At 33.8% G+C, this 15,998-nt stretch overlaps 1 long non-coding RNA gene across 3 annotated transcripts in view; it reads left to right on the forward strand.

Moving 5' to 3' along the window:
• The first annotated feature begins 207 nt into the window (after nt 1-207).
• LOC116420123 overlaps nt 208-15,998 on the forward strand; it is a 40,990-nt gene continuing 25,199 nt past the window's right edge. For all 3 annotated transcript variants that reach the window (XR_004230375.1, XR_004230377.1, XR_004230376.1), the window contains exons 1-3: nt 208-273; nt 2,058-2,137; nt 3,691-3,778. This is a non-coding gene — a long non-coding RNA (uncharacterized LOC116420123). The remainder of the gene's footprint in view (nt 274-2,057; nt 2,138-3,690; nt 3,779-15,998) is intronic.

A 15,998-nucleotide genomic window follows, 5' to 3' on the forward strand; every position in this document is an offset into this window, starting at 1 on the left:
CAAATAAGAATATAAAATACTGGTGTTGGTCCTGTACTGTACCAGTACTAGGCCTACTACATGATCTTATAAGATTTCCTAAATCTACTTTATTGAGATAACATTAAGCTTCCCTCTGTAAGAATATTTATTTAACAACACAACACATACAATAACAACACAATTTTATTTTAATAATTATTGTAATAATGGTATCCTCCATGTAAACAAGGACTTTAGACCAAGGCTGTCATCTATACATCTTAGGTTGTTGAAGTTGGAGTCAAAGAAGAGGTAGGTTGAGAGCTACTTCACGCACTTACAAACTTACAAATTTACTTAGCTTTTCTTTGTCCAAGTTTCATTATTCATAAAATAAGGTAGCTGTACTTTTATGACTAGGAAAATGTCTCAATTCAGGATGAATATGTCCAAAGTCAAGGGTGGACTCAATCCATACAGATTGTGATTAGAATAATTACACCAGGGATTAGAGTTATTATGAAATATAAAACAATCCAGGAATTATTTACTTGTTCCCCATTGCCTCTTTTAGATTCAGTCTTTATCACTATGACATTGAGATTCCCCTAATCAGAATTTTGTTAGCTGTTATCTGCCTATTTCCAAGATTTTCTTTCTTCAGTAAGTTCATGCCAAATTCACAATCTTTTTCTCCTTTCTGACTCCTGCCCTTGTACCAGAGGATTTCAACATATATATTAGTATTCCATAAAACATTTTAATCTCATTTCATATGACCTACTTCTTTAATCTATCTCAGTTATATACAAAGCTAGTCATACCTTTGATCTTCGTTACAAATACTCCACTCTGATATTTACAAATGGAAGCTATCTCTAATACCATGGGGTAGGGGTAGGGGTGGGGGTGGAGAGAAGGGGAAAAAAAAGGAAAAAAGTTACATGATAGCATTGTCATTCAATCTTTCTTTCTGCCTTGCAACCCCAAGCCCTGTTCTTTGTCTACCTTGTGACCTCCAATCCCTTGGTGCCTCACTTCTCTTTCAGGTCATTTCCCTTGCACAAGCTACATTTTCCTGCTTTCCTCATCTTGACCCTTGTAAACAATTTCAGTTCTATACTCTTGAATCTTACCTCCATTATTGTCTTTTTTCTGTCTTGGATCTTTATCTTTAGATCACTCTCACTATCCACTACCTTTGTTCCCACATACACAGCTGAACAAAAGTGGAGAAGAATTATAAAACCATGATGACTTGGATCCAAAACAAAATAATTCCAGCTGCTTCTTTACTGTTGCAGCAGCTAGCAGCTCTTCCGAGTCTTTTCGATGCTCCACAAACTTCTCATGACTCTCACCTTCTCAGCTGAAAACCTTGTCTCATATTTTACTGAAAAGACTGAAGCTTTTTCAATACCTTTCCCCTCTCTCTTCTGCCTTATTTCACTTTACCTAGATGCCTTCTGAGATTATTTTTTCCTTTACCCCATCTCAAATGAAGAGATGGACCTTCTTCTTGCTAAGACAAGCCCTTCTACATATTATGAGGAATTCCATTCCACCCTGTCTTTTCCAGTTGACTACCCCTCCCCCCTTCTATCATCTCTGCTTTCACTTGTTTTTAATTTTCTTTCTACTGGATGTTTCCTTGTTGCCTAGAGATATATCAATGTTTCCCTTATTCTCAAAAAATCTGTTTGATGCAACCATTCCTGTTAATTATCATGTGGCTAACTCACTCTTTTTTTTAATTCTTTATAATCTAACTTCTAAACTCATTATTCAGCCCAAACTGTTCTCCCTAAAGTTGAAAATGTTCTTTTAATTGCCAAAATTTGTGTTTTTTCCATCTTCCTCCTTGACTTTTTTTGCAGCTTTTAACACTGTCCAGTAGTCTCTTCTTCTTGATATTCTTTTCTTTCTAGATTTTTGTGACAGTCTCTTCCTTCTCCGTCTCAATCTTCTTTGATTTTCATTCTCTATTCAATATAATTTTCATTGCGTTGTATGCACAGTGAATTGTGTAAATTGATGTATTGAAACTATTCTGTACTAGAAATACTATCACCTATTCCTTTCTCTCTTACCCACAGCTCTGATGTAGATAACAGCAGTGGGCTTGGACATTCACTAATGGAAAATTACAAAGAAATTCGGAAGAAAAGCATTGTAGGTAATATTAACACTTTACAAAATATCGATTATTTTCTCTATCTGTCTTTAAGCAGAATTGCACCAAATCAGAGATTTTTAACCTAGGGTCCATGAACTTTAAAATGTATGTATGCATACATATTAATAATGACTTCAATTAATTGTTTCCTTTGTAATATTGTATATTATGTTTTGTGCATTCAAAAATATGTTTCTCAGAAGAGATCCAGGAGTTTCATCAGATTGTGAGCAGAATCCATGACTCAAAAAGATGGGAAGAATCCTTGATCTATACCATTCAATAGCACCAATGTTTTTATATCTTTTCAAAGCTAAATCACTTAGAAAGTGATTTAATGACTTGTTTTGGATGTCTGTCCTGACTTTTAGAAACCTTTGATTTATTTCCTATATCTAATCTAAATCTTTTTGCAATAAATTTAGCTCATATCCTCTTTTCTGACTCTTGATGGAAAAGAATAATAACTTTAATATTGTTCTTATTATAAATAAGCCCCTAATTAACACTTGATTTCAGGGAAACTGTTATAAGGAACAGCTAGTTCTTTAAGAACAGGATTATAAATGGCTGACAAATGACATTAAGGGAATGGGATTATGATAGATGGAATTTAGTTATAAAATCCTATATTTAAGAGATGGAAGGAATCTAAAATGTCATTAAGGCTAGGCTCCTCATTTTAAAATGAAGAAACTGAGGTAATATATATTGTCTATAATCACCCAAATAGTATTTGACAGAGCCTTGATATTAATCCTGTTCAACTGACTCTATCACCTTATGCTACTTCTATTATTGTTATTACATTGTTATTATTATTATTATTCCATTACCGACACACATTTTGTATAATGGATAGTGAATTTAGATATCATAAAAGACCTAGTTTAAAAGTCTTGTTTCTAATATATTCTAGCTATGTAACACACTGGACAAGTCAATCATTCCATGTCCCAGACAACTTTTTTTGACGATGATCTCTCCATTTTATCTCGATTGGAAGTCCAATGGCCACATCTAATTCCTGAGCTTTTAACCTGTTCCATTTTTAACCTGGGCTAGTTCTCTTCTTGGGCTACTTGGTTGCCCTACTTCCTGGGAGCTCGCTATATTGGTTCTGGATTTAATGCAAGTAACTTTCAGCTTAGCCTACTGCACCTCAGAATTCCAGAGCTCAAGCAATCTACCAGTCTTACCCTTCCTTGTAGCAGGCACTATAGCTGTGCACCATCATGCTTGTGAAGGAAGAATATTTTAAATATTTTAAGTATTTGGGACAGGCAAGTGAAAATGCCTAGAACCAAGTAAACTGTATATGTTATGACTATAAAATCTAAACTTTTGTTTAACACAAATTAACAGAATTCTATATAAATCTGTGTAATAATAATAATCCCTCTTTGCAGAGATAAGGGACTGTGGGTGTGGATTGTTATTTAGTATTCTATTTAACATGGCTGATGTTTGCAAAAATTCTCTCTCTCTCTCTCTCTCTCTCTCTCTCTCTCTCTCTTTCTCTCTCTCTCTGTCTCTCTCTTTCTCTCTCTCAGTTCACTGCATAACAAAGGGAAAAATTTTATGTGAAGATCATGTAAAAAATTTTAAATTAAAAAGACTACAGCAGTTGGAGACTAGGAGGTCAGTGGTTTCCTTTGAAAATCTTGTTCTTGTTTGTTATGTTAGCATGTATTTCTATGCATAATATATTTTTTACTGTAGTCAGAATCAAAATAATAGGTTTTAATAACAGAGCCTAAGTTCCCATGAGCACATTCTTCTTTAAAATAAAATGACTCACCTGGACATGGAAATTGCCTTTTTCCAAGGAAGGAATCACACAAGCATAAATTCTCTCTATGACATTGGTAATCATTTACAAATACCATATTCTACTCCCTTCCAGGGGATACAGCCAGCCTATATTTAGATTGCATACATATGCACACACATATTAAAAAGTTTCTGCCTCTTTTTGTATTTGCAGTGCTGAATACAGTGCCTGACATAGAGTAGGTATTTAATAAATATTTATTGACTGACTGACTTTGTTAGTCTTTCTTGTCATCCTTTCCTTACACTTTCATCCTAGTTTTTTTCTCCACAATTTACTAAAAAATTAATTAATCAATGCAGTGACACCTTGTATAGTTATTGGACTTCTTTTTCTGCCATGTAGAATTTCATTCATTTCTAGTTTGCAAAATTATTATTTTTCCATGAATGTTTTATATGTTTCCTTTTTTCCCTGATTTTATCTTACCTTTTAATGTTCCAGATGTTTGTGAATCCTATATTTATTCTGAAAAAGATTGAATCTTTTTAATAATAATAATTTTAATAGCATCAGTATACATTCAGAATTGCAGTATTTATCTCAACAAATTAAACTTCATCACTTTGCTGTATATTTCTTTTCCCATCTGTTCTGGATATATCTTGTAAATACTTACATAAATAGTACAGGTTGTCTTTCCATTTAGAATGTAAGCTCTTGCAGGAGGTCTTTTCCACTCTGTATGAACACAGAATACCTAGACCTTTTTACTGAATCAATCAGTGATCAAGGAGAAAAAATTGACTTCTGCAAACTAAGGGATGAAATACCCCTTTGCCACATTTTTTTATTTTCTAAGCTTGAGAGTATTTTCCCTTGGATTCTCTATGTACTTGTGAAAGTATGTCCCCAGGCTGGGATGGAAATGTTTTGTACTAAATGTCTCTATGATACATCTAATAAATACTGTTCCTAAAAGCTAATTAAGCCTTTCTGACTAATAGATATCACTTGGATAATCAGTGATTTTAATGAAGTGATTATATTCAATAACCTGTACCCAACAGTTATCTCTAGAGTTATCCCTAGAATTCTGAAGGGGGCAGTAGCCAACTATCTTCTAAGAAAGAACCTTCCAGTGTGAGAAGGGAATGGAAAATGAGCCTGAAGTCTATGCTACATAAATGCTGTTTCGGGGTGGGGAATGGGAGGGGCAGGGATTAGAGGGGAATATACTTAATATATTGCTTAGCCTATCATAGGTACTTAGAAGCTTGTTAATTAATTTATTGACTAAGTGATGGAGATAGTTGTAAAGATAGACCTTGAATACAACACAATGGTACCTGCCTTTTCATATTAAGAAATTTTGGTTAATGTCTGCAACTAAAATAAAAATTTCTTGAAGACAGAAACTATGCCTTATATTTGATACTTTGTTACCTTTATACAGTACAGTGTGCTATACAATGTAGATATTCAAACAAATGTTTTTGGAATGAATATACATATTATTGAATAGATGAATTTTTCAGTTCTCTTTAGTCACAACTTTTAGTCACTATCAACTCCAATGTGGAAATGCCCTCCACTAAAGCAGAGCAGTTACTGATCTGTAACTTAGTCTTAAAGAGTTGGCTGGGACACTGAGAAATTAAATGGCTTGTCCAAGTTTGTACAAGTGGTGTATATCAAGAGGACTGGAATGCATGTCTGCCTGACTTCAAGCTAAATAAAGGAATTTTGTTCTTTAGCAGTTAATTTCTTAATATTTAATTTACTTGATTAGGTCCTTCATGCTTAGGAAGATACATTTTTATACTCTGATCCCTATGGAGGGGAAGTCACATCATTTCTCTCTCTCTCTCTGTCTTTCTCTCTCTGTCTTTCTCTCCCTTTTTTTTTTTTTTTGGTAGTAAGGAAGACTATTTTTATCATGATGATTTCGGGCGTCAGAATCAGCAAGAATTGGGTTTAAATCCTAATTCTGATATAGATAGATAGATGATAGATAGATAGACAGACAGACAGATAGATTGTATGATCCTAGGCAAGTCACTTAATTTCCTAATGACCTCAATCAAATCTATAAAACTATAAAATTACAGAAAATTTTCTAGTCTGTATTGAGGGAATTTCCTCACTGGGAGTTCCTGATACCGATGAAATTATAGATCCAGACCAAAAATTAGATTGAAATTCTTTCAAATATTTATTTTATATACCTTTTATGTGCAAACCAGTGTTCTATATGCTATGACTACAAAGATGAAGAGAGAAATTTAACTATCAAGTATTTTACATTTTACCAAAATATTGCAATATCTATATAAAAATAAATTGTGACATACATTAATTTTTAATAACAATTCACACTTATGGAATACTTAAGACTGGCTGATAGAGTTCTTCATAATACCCCAGTGAGGATTTTTAATGAAAATATTATTATTACCAATTTTCTGATGAGGAAATAGACTTGGAGAAGCTATATGCTTTGCCCATAATCACAATCAGTAACTGTCAGTGCCTAGATTCAAAACCAAGTTTGAATGAAATAAAAAACCAAATGTTATTTTCATTTTACCATGGCCTCTTCTTCATAGACCTAAGAAGTTGTTTTCTGTTATTACTAAAAAGTTTAAGATTATGTGTTTGTTAGCCTAAAATAACAAATAATATGATCATTAACTGATAGAGCTAGAGCTAGAAGGAAATTCAGAGACAATTTGGTCCAAATTCCTCATTTTATAGATTAAGAAACAGAGGCCAAGAAAAATCAAAAAGCTTTAGCCCAGTTTACACAAGTAGGGACAGATTTGAACCTCTATCCTTAGAGCAAGGGATTATTCCATTGTATTACACTGAATACTCCATTTTAAAAAATGAAAATTTAAATTGACTGTTTGGAACAGATTAGACAAATTATTGGGGCATCTAGTGGGGCAGTGGCTGGAGTACTTGACCTGGAATCAGGAAGACCTGAATTCAAATCTCGCCTCAGATACTTACTAGCTATATAATTCTGGGGAAGTCATTTAACCATGTTTGCCTCTGTTTGCTCATCTGAAGAAATGGCAAATCACTCCAGTATCTTTTCCAAGAAAATTCCAATGGGGTCATATAACTGAAGACTACCTGAACAAAAAAACCAATAAACTATTGGACTGATGGACTAAATTGTTGTTTTAAATCTATTATGAATGAAGTTGGTGTAATAGATAAGAGTACTGGAATTGGAATCATGTAGACTTGGATTCAGATTCTACTTAGGGCACTTAAAAATTCTACTTAGGTCACATAGCCCTGGACAAACTCTCTCAACCTGTTTTCTCATCTTTAAAATGGAAACATTCATAGCATTTGATAGGATTACTGTGATGATCAAATGAATTCATGTATGCAATTCAAATGTGATAAGGTATGCCAAGTACTTTGTAAACCTTAAAGCCCAACATAAAGGTCAACTCCTTATTATACACTAGTATATTATATTTGAATTAGTATGGTATTTTCTATGTAAGCATATTTAGAATTATTAATTTCTTTTTGGAATATTACATGCTTTTGAGGATTTAATATTTAAAACAATAATAATAAAGAATGATGTCTCTCTCAAATGGTTTAAAGAAAATTCATTAAAGATTTTTGCATATCATCGTGAAAAGAACAGCAAATTTTGCTGAACTTTTGAAGTCTGAAAAATCATTTGCAAATTTTGTGAACCAGTAATATTAGCTGCCAGCCAAATGAGACAGTCTTTATAAAAGTGGAGTTTTGTTAGACTAGTATGGATACAGCCTTTAGAAATGTTACAGAAATCTACAAAATGAGTATGTAAAAATATTCAACAGACAACTCCTTTCTTATATGAGAGCTTCAGTTTATTCATCTATAAAATGGAAGTAATAATATTTGCAACCATTTGCTTCAGAATATTGTTGTGAATGCAAATTTCCTGGTGGCAGCCTATTTTTGCTTTTTCTTTATATTCTTTAGTATTTAGCATAGTTCCTGGTATACATTAAGCACTTAATTTGTGATCTGGTTGCTTATAAGGAAACTTTTTTTTAAGCTGTAGAGTGTGACATAAATATGAGCTATTATTATTATATTATTATGATTATTGTACTTCATTCCATAGGAACAAGGGATCCATAAATTTTTAAAAATTTATCTCATTTTTCATGACAGTTTTCTTTTTATGTTTTTATCTACTCTGTATTTATAATAATAGGATATGTGTGTGAAGTAATATAAAAATGGCACAAATGGTCTAATAATTGAACCTCAAGTGTCAAATAATGGGAATATAATATATGTAATCTAAATGTTCCATCGTTAACTCAAACTCAATATGTCTAAAAGGTCATTTTCTTCGAAATATGGCCTTGCTTCTGAATTCTTTATTTGGAACTACTATTCTTTTAGTTACTCAACTCTGAAATAATTAATTTTTTGTTCCATTTTCATTGCCTTCTATTAGTCATTGTCTCATTAGTTCTTCCTTTAAAATGTCTCTTGCATCTGTTTATTTCTTTCCTTTCCTCTGCTACCATCTTACTTTTGGTTTGGGGTATTCTAATAGTCTTATTACTAAAATAACATCTTGACTATCTCCCTGTCTCCACCTTTTTCTCCCTCCTATACATTCTACATTTAGTCCTATGGGATAATCAAGTCATCAGTTCATCAATAAACAAGCATTTACTAAGTGATTACTATGTACCAGTCACTGTAGTTGAGGATGCAAAAATAGAAATGAAATGATTCCTGCTATCAAGGAACAAATTCCATATTTGGAAGATCTTCCATAATCAGGCCCCAAACTATTTTTCCAACTTTATAGCTCAGTCCTCTTCTACAATATATAAACTCTGCAGTGATCAGTATGGTCTACTCACTCTCTACCAAATAAGTTTCACTTAGCCCCATTTTTCCACTTTTATTCATGGCTTACCCCTTTCTGAGGAATGTTTATATTTATTTTATTCCTATTCTGTCCTTCAAAGCTCAGCCTAAGTCCCATTTCCTCAATAATGCTTTCCCTGACCACAAAGATCTTGCTTTATTGCCTAAAGCACTTAGCCTGCAATATAAGGAAGAGAACTTTTTATGTACATTTGTCTTAACACCCTAGTTTAATAGTAAGTTTCTTGAAGTCGGGGGCTGTATTTTATACTTTTTAATATCTTCCACAGTGCCTAGCAAGCAATTTGCATAACTGCAAATGTGCATCTCTAAGGTAACTGATGTCAAGACTTTTTTTCTGTATGCAATATTAAATTTATGATGTTTCCCAACACCCACTCTGAATTTTTTGTATGACTCAAAATCTGTCTTGTCTGCTTTTCTGAGTCTATGAATGGTCAGAAACTAGAAATACTTCCATTTTCTTTTTGTCATTTCTAAGATACTAAAGACTGTGGACATCTGAAGAGGCAGCACAGTGTGGTAGATAGATTACTGGATTTACAGTCAGGAAGTCCTGGTTTTAAATCCTGTTTCAGACACTTACTAACTGTACAACTCTACTAGGCATGTCAACTCTTTTGATCCTTTGTTGCTTCATCTATAAAATAAGGAGGTTGGATTCAACAGCCTTTAAGGTACCTTTAAGATAGCTATGATCCTATAAATCCAGAGATGCCAGGAAAGACTGGATTTGAGGATATCAAGATAACCAGTGAGAAAGTATAGAAAGTGTTATCAGTTGTATCTGAAAAGATAGCAGAATAGTGGGAAGAACAAGTTTTATATTCTTTCTGTTAGCCACAAAATGATATTCACACAGTATACTTGAGTAGTTGATGACAGAGAAATGAAAATGGATCAATGTTTTAAAACTCTAATTTAAATCTAGCTAAATTTGGCTGTTTGGCACTATTTTAGGAATAGCCTAAAATCCCTTGATGTCCACTTCTATGGTCAATGACTAATTGAACTGACTATGTTTTCTGTGCTCTTACTTTTCTGTTTCTAATTTTGTAGATTTAGCCTAAACCAATTTAATCCAATCCCCAGTTTAAACATTGAAACACACAAGATGGAAGTGATCTAGGCTAGTGATCTTAAGCAAACAGTTATGAAACAAGTCAGTAGGCATCTATTCTCATGAGTTCCTAATGTGGAAATCTGTTATGTAGCTAATCAGATTGTACATGCAATGAATCAAATTGTGATCTGCAGCTGGGCAGTCCATCATATGAGATAGTTATTTCCTGGGAGGATAGGATGTTTCATTTAATCCTTGAAGCTTAAAATTATTTTCAAGGTATTATGGGTGGGAAGTTAATTTGATATACATATATATATATGTGTGTGTGCATATATATGCTATATATAGCATACTATACACACACCCAAAATCTCCAACTGAAATGTTTTCAGGCTTTTTGTTCAAAATACTCCCAATGTCTATAAGAAAACGTATTTGCTTCTTTCAGTGAATGTCAAGATATAGTATCTTTCAAGGCAAATATCAATCTTTGTTTGTGAAGTCAATACTTCATTCCTGAGTCAAACAAATTCTGATAATGATTTCAGCTTAAGTTAGTAAGTACAGTTTTTCAGGGCTTGTGGAAAATCACAAATGGATAAAATTAGTACAAAGCAAAACTCAACATTTGAAAACTTGTCCTCTTTTAAGGTCTTCTTCTGATGAGTCAGCTTGGACTTTAATTGGCCTCAGGTTTTTGAAGGTTATGCCAAGTAGGACATAAACTCTGAAAGATATTGCCAAGCTGAAAAGACTATTGACCTGATGACTGATTGTATGTCCATTGTCTAAGGACATCTGTAGATCAGGGAAGAAAGGTTGATCACACAATGGCTACAAAGTCTTGAACTTTGCAATGACAGGGAACTGTCAAAGAATTTGAATCACTGAGACCTTGAAATCTATCTCAATCAATAGATCAATTAACAAGCATTTATTAAGTTAATGATTCAAAGATAAAGATTAAATAGTCCCTGCACTCAAGGAGCTTTCTAACAGGGAAAATAGTATTTATCTATGTAAAGTATATGAAGAAAGCTACAGTTTCTTGGAACTACACAGGCAAGTCAAGACATCACCCCATGATCCAGATCCAGAGCACTGGATCTGAAATCTAGTCTCAGACTTTCTGGCTGTGTAACTTTGGGAACGGAAGGAAGTCAATCCTTAACCAGCAAATCCAATCAATTAATTTTGCCAATTCTTCTTTGACAATATTTTTGTATACTTTTCCTTCTCTCTATTCACATAGCAACTACTGTAGTTCAGGACCGTATCAGTTTTTACTGTGACTAGTCTAACATCTTTCTAAAGGTTGTCCTTGCTTCAAGTCTCTTTCCATGCCAAGTACACAGCTGATAAAATTATTTTCCTAATCATTTTCTAATAATTTCTAATCATCTAATTAAAAATCATTTTCCTAAACATTCCTAATCAGTAGGTTTAACCATATCATCTCCTTACTTAATAAATTCTAATATTCCCTATGATTTTAAAAATCGAATATGTTTGGTGACTAAAACTCTTCATAACCTGGTCCTTTTCTGATCTTTTAACATTAACACATTACTATCTTTCATGCTGTGATCCAGCAATTTTTGGCTTTCATGCTAGTACTCATATATCACACTCTCTCCAGTCTTTTCATCTTTTCACTGACTGTCCTCCATTCTTGGAATGCATACTTTCCTTACCTTTACCTTACTGTTTGTTGATTAATTGAGAATTCTATTTTTTTTTTTTTGCGGAAAAGATGGAAAAATATATACTAGATGATAGTACAGTCAAGTGGATTTAAAACTAGGTGAATGGCTATATCCAAAGAGTAGTCATTCCTGATTTAGTGTCAATTTGGGAGAGTTAGTCAATGGAGTATCTCAAGGATTAGTTCTTTTACTTCTTAAATTCTTAGTTCTTAAATTCTGTTATTTTACATTTTTTATTAATGACTTAGATAAAGGTCAAAGAAGATTATTCAGAGTTCAAGAATATGTCATTGCTTGTATACATACACACATATGAAATGTATTTTTTATTAGTGGGGATGAAAGCAATAACTCTGATACTGTAGGACTACTGAAGCATTGCATATCATCCAGCACCTTCAAGGAGGTGATAATTAATTGTCTTCTATTTTTAGCAAAGGCTTATATGTTTGTGTTCTTATTTGGAACTAGCCCCATCATATTGCAGTTATAGGGTAAAGACATCATAGCATATCTTCTTGTTTGTTCTTATTCAGTCAGAGATCGTGGGTTTCTTTTCTTCTTTGACCATAAATATTATTTTTGATTCAAGCTGGTGTCTCTTATCTGGAGCCCAGAAGATTGATTTGTATTTTATTGTCCCCCCTGGTGTGAATCTTGTCTGCCTATGGTTATGGCAGTAAATAGACTGAAGATTAGAGAGCAAAGCAGATACCAAAGGGAAATAAACTTTTATGGGAACTTCACAAATGACTATAATACATTTTATAATAATAGTATCAAAATCTATCCTTTGAGACAGACAGGGCTGGTAGTATAGCCTCCTTTCTATCCCTTTACAAATCATAGAATTGTAACATTGAGAAGAAATTAACCTTGAGTTTGTGAACATTTTATTTATTTATTTTTATTTTAAAATCTTAATAGCCATATTTCAATATAATTGGTTGCCTTTGTTTATGCATTTAAAAATATTGTTCTGAGATGTCAGACAGTCAATAAGCATTTATTAGGACAAACAACACTGAGCATCTACTGTGTGCCAGCCACTATGCTAATCACTAAGGTCAATAGGCTTCATCATTTTTCCAAAGGTGACTATAACACAAAAGTGGTTAGGTACTCCTGGTTTAATCCAATCCCTTACTTTTAAAAATTAGGAAACTGAGGCTCAGAGACTTTTAGGTTACTTATTAGCTGACTAATAAAATTAAAAGCCATGGGTTCTGCCTCAATCTAGTATTCCTTTTCTATTATTCTCCACTGCATCTTTCACTGCACTTTGTGCCTGCTGCCAACTGACTTAAATTTAAAAAAAAAATTAATACCCTACTAGATAGACACTGAATTTGGGTACTGTATGATCAAAATTTCAATAATAAATGCAGATGACATCTGTGCTCCTGTCCTAGGCTCCACCTCAGTTGATTGTTGACTGAATGAATTCAAACTTGCCCACTTAGCTCCCTATAACTATTAGCTCATCTTTGTACCTCATCCATCTGTCTTGCTATCTATTTGCCATCACAGACCCACCAGCCATAGACCACCCGCCCCTCTCTATCTCTTGCTCCAGACACAAAACAATTTGCAGTAGCAATGCTTCTGGAAAGTGTATGTCGATTGACTCTCCTCACTACTCCTGTGACTCCCCATATTAAAATTTTCTTCTATAGGTCTCTGCTCCTCCATTTATGTTGTCTTCTCTTGTTAAAATATAAGCTTCTTGGGGGCAGGGATGGCCTCTCTCTCTGCCTCTGTCTCTTCTCTCTCTCTCTCTCTCTCTCTCTCTCTCTCTCTCTCTCTCTCTCTCTCTCTGTCTTTGTTTCTCTCTTTTTCTCTGTCTCTCTGTCTTTCTGTCTCTCTCTGTCTTTCCCTCCCTCTGCCTCTGTCTCTCTGTATATATATTAAAGTATTGGCATATAGGAAGCATTCAGTAAATGGTTTTGCATTCATTCAGTTACTCATTTGTTCCTTTACTCATTCACTCATTCATTGCCTTTCCCTGAGGAATGAGCTATGTAGGAGAAAAGAGATCTGGGCCCTGTAATTTGTCCTGTGCAAGGAACCACAGAACTGCCTTTACATCCTTGCTTTGTCATGCTTACCTACAATTCAATAATCTAATAGATTTAGAATGAAATACAGATCTAGGCTCAAGACAAGGACATGAGGGGATGAACTGGGATCTTCTACATCTTTTGGGGGTCTTGGAATTTAAACATTTCAGTAGCTGAAGCCCTTCTCCACTACTCCATTAATTTATTTCTGCTCTGGAATGACATCTCTAGGGTTTTGGGGGGGGGGGGTTTTGGTTGGTTTTTATTTGTTGGTTTGTTTTTTACTGAAACAATGGGGTTAAGTCACTTGCCCAGGGTCACACAGCTAGGAAGTGTTAAGTGTTTGAGACCAAATTTGAACTCAGGTCCTCCTGACTTCAGGGCTGGTTCTCTATCCACTGCACCTACTTAACTCTTCATCCTAACCCAATTACTTCAAATGCCATCTCTTGAATGGAATTTGGGATGAAGGATGTGGAAAGAAGTTGTCTATTTAAAATCCAATTAAAGACTTTAGTTAATGGAGCTGAGATTTATTTATAAATGAGATAACCGAGGCTTGTCTCAATCAAGAAGTTATAGGGAGAAGTAGAAAACTTACAGAAGGATCTCTAATACTGTCCATTCAACCTGATATCTTGAGAAGAAAGGAAGAAAAAGTCTTGAATAATTGGGGAAACTTCAACAGCCTCATCAGGATCTTAAAACATACCTAAATTTCCTTTCTATAATAGGATCATAGATCTAGAGCTAAAAGGGATCTCAGAGACCATCTTGTCCAAGCTTCCTCATTTTTGCAAATCACAAAACAGAGGCATATGCTAGTTAAAACATTTGTCCAATCTCATATACAGAATAAGTATCAGAAACAAAATTTGAATCTAGGTTCTCTAAATTGGGAGTCAGTGCTCCTTCACTTGTATGAGGCTGTCTCTATCTTTTGGAATATCTAACTTCTTTCAAGGTTCTGCTTAGGTGCCACCTCCTATAAGGAGTCTTTCTTTATTCTTCAGTCATTTCTCCCAACCACTCACATTATATTTGCTTTCTATCTTTATATTTATTTATTGTATCCATGAATACATTGTATACCACTCCCCAGTTTCTTTACCTCCTTCTAGTAAAATATAAGCTTATTGAGGACAGGGACTGTCTTGTTTGTCTTTATATTCTCAGTGCTGGGCCAATAGTGGGCTTCTAAATATTGTGTTAGGTCAACTGAATGTAGACACACTTAAAAGGTTAATGGGTTTTTAAAAATATTTAATGACTCAAAATCTAAACATATTATTTAGAGCTAAAATTTTAAAAAATTAACTAAAGTAAATCCAAATTGATGTAAGATTCTAAGTTTTTCTACCAGGTAGGAAAATAAGATGCATAGAACAGGATTGAGGAGAAAAGAACATTAAATACAGAAGTCACAAATAAGGCTTTCATCATATTGATCTCAATGACACAGATAGCTCATGTTAACAAGATCTTATTGTTTAGGTATAGTTGATTGGATACATCATTCTTCCCAAAATAATAGCTAAAATGACAGAGTCCCTTCCTGAAGAGCTTAACAGTTCAAATTAGACATAAGCACAGCTGAACAAAATGAGACATACAGCATAACAGTAAGCTCCATAATTGAGTCAATGTAATAGGAGAGGTCAGTCCTAGAACTCACCATTGAAAAAAGTCAAGGAGACTTGAAATAAGAGATTTCTGAGTAAGAAAGATGTTCAGTCTCTTAACCCCATGATAGCAGGTGACACACTAAATGAAGGACAAAGAAAGCAATGAGAATGAAATGAAAGTGAGGTATTTATAGGGTTTTAGGTCTGGAATCTTATAGTTGATTTATAGCTTTAGCTGTTAGAAAAACTTAACAAGTAGAGCTGTCAAAAAGTAGAATATGCCTAGACAAAATTCTTCATTGTACATTTTCTAGAAGAGATTTTATGACCATTTGTTGTGTATGTTATAGGGTATTTCTTTTCAGGTATGAGTTGGATTAGTTTACTTTTGAGGTCCCTTCTTACTCTCAAATTATATAATCTCTTTCACACCCTCATTCTATTGTCAGTTAATTTAACAAACAAATTAATTGCCTTCTGTGCTCAAAGGATTGGACCAGGTACTGCACATACAAAGAAAGACTGGATATGTACTTTGCTCCCAAGGAATTTAGTCTGTAGGAGGCAAAAAATATGCACAAATAACTCTGATATAATTGAATGAGATGAATGCAAAGGAAATATCTAGGGAGAATGCTTTGATAACTCATAATGGAGAGATGACAAATTTGACATCACCTTACATAGCATTTAGT

Source organism: Sarcophilus harrisii, chromosome 1 (genome assembly GCF_902635505.1).
Source record: "Sarcophilus harrisii chromosome 1, mSarHar1.11, whole genome shotgun sequence".
In the NCBI taxonomy this organism is placed as follows: domain Eukaryota; kingdom Metazoa; phylum Chordata; class Mammalia; order Dasyuromorphia; family Dasyuridae; genus Sarcophilus; species Sarcophilus harrisii.